The sequence below is a fragment of the Panthera uncia genome, assembly GCF_023721935.1.
Source record: "Panthera uncia isolate 11264 chromosome A1 unlocalized genomic scaffold, Puncia_PCG_1.0 HiC_scaffold_17, whole genome shotgun sequence".
In the NCBI taxonomy this organism is placed as follows: Eukaryota; Metazoa; Chordata; class Mammalia; order Carnivora; family Felidae; genus Panthera; species Panthera uncia.
This window is the reverse complement of record NW_026057577.1, coordinates 20,693,708-20,695,784: the sequence shown is the minus strand read 5'-3', so window position 1 is coordinate 20,695,784 and position 2,077 is coordinate 20,693,708.

Below are 2,077 nucleotides of genomic sequence, written 5' to 3'. Positions count from 1 at the left end.
TTCCGTTGTATATATCCACTACATTTTCTTTACCCATTCATCCTTCAATATGCACTTAGGTTGTTTCCATATCTTGTCTATTATAAATAGTGCTGCAATATCATTTTGAGTCCATGTTTTTTTGGCGTGTTTCTTTGGGTTAAATATTACAGAAATGGAATTGCTGGATCCTATGATAGCTCTGTTTTTAATTTTTTTTAAGTTTATTTATTGGAGAGAGAGAGAATGAGTGGGGGAAAGGCACAGAGAGAGAATCCCAAGCAGCACAGAGCCTGATGTGGGGCTCGAACTCAAAACTGTGAGATCATGACCTGAGCCAAAATCAAGAGTCAACCGCTTAACCGACTGAACCCCCCAGTTGCACCTATTTTTAAGTTTTTGAGGAACCTCCATATGTTTGCTCCAGTGGTTGCACCGATTTGCATTCCCACCACCAGTGTAAGAGGGAGCCGGTGTTTGCTATTTCTTGTCCTTTTGGTAATAGCCATTCTAATATGTGGAGGTGATACCTCATTGTGATATTGATGTGCATTTACCTAATGATTCATGATGTTGTGGATCTTTTCATGTGCCTCTTGGTCATCTGTATGTCTTTGGAAAAATGTGTTTAGTTCTTCTGCCCATTTTTTTTTTTTAAGTTGATTTATTTTGAGAGCGAGAGAGAGAGTGCACGATTGTGCACAAGCAGGGGAGGGGCAGAGAGAGAAAGGGAGAGAGAGAATCCCAAGCAGGCTCCACACTGTCAGGGCAGAGCCCAGTTTGGGGCTTGATCTTACAAACCTCAAGATCACGACCTCAGCTGAAATGAAGAGTTGGACACTTAACTGAGCCACCCAGGGGCCCCAACCAGCTAATCTATTTTTAACTTTTTTTCTTTTTTTCATTCTAGAAAGGTAATGCTAAGGTTTTAAAGGGTGAGGAATATGGTAGACATTTGCTGTTATCTTGGCCACTTAACATCTGAAACCGCTTCCTAATTCAGAATTCCCCACTTTAGTATCTCGGTGGTAGAGGCTGAAAAATCCCAGATACTTGCTTTCCATTGCTTCTTTGGAGTTAATGTGCAGACATATGACTTGGGTATCACCATTCAGATGATCATACCAGATTTAGACTTAGGAGCTACTAACAAAAAATAAAACAAGTAACAGCATACCCAAAGCAAAAATAGCAACTAAATTTAGAAATGATGAGGTGCTTTCTCTCTGGAAAACTCAATGTAGTGGTTGTTGGAAAAACCACTAAAAAAGTTGCTCCTGGTACAGAACTAGGGGCATGGTTATTGGGTGAGGTGGGTGGAATGATAAGATCTGATTCCCTACTGAGAGCCACTTCCTGTTTTTAATCAACTTACCTGATTAAAAAGAGGCAGTAACTGCTCATTGTACAAACTTGAGAGAATATAGAAAAGGTCACTGTGCGTGTGCTTCTATATATACATATGTAGGTGTATACACATATATAAGTAGGAAATGTTTGAGTTTCTTCATAAAATTGGGATCATACCATAGTTTTGTGCTTCCCTTTTTAATGGAATTTTCTATGCCATTCTTTGACAATACAACTCTAAATAGCTATATCATTTAAATATTCTGCTATTGAATGGAATCTCTAATATTTTGCTGTCATGATGCTTCAAAGAATGTTCTGATATCTAAATTTCAGACTAGCTCTCTGCTTATTGCTTCAGGATACATTTAGAGAGCAGATTACTAATTCCTGGATTTGTAACCTTTTTTATTTTTTTGATAAGTATACTCTTTTCTTCAAAACTTTAATTTTTTTTTTTTTTTTTTTTTTGAGAGAGGGAGAGAGCACGCGAGAGTGTGCACAAGCAGGGGAGGGGCAGAGAGAGAGGGAGACACAGAATTTGAAGCAGGCTCTAGGCTCTGAGCTTGTCAGCACAGAGCCTGTTGCAGGGCTCAAACCTGTGAACCATGAGATCATTACCAGAGCTGAAGTTGGACGCTTAACTGACTGAGCCACACAGGTGCCCCAGGAGCTGTACTCTTTAATCATTATCACCTATTTCACCCCCCCCCCCCCCCCCCCCCCCCCCCCCCCCCCCCCCCCCCCT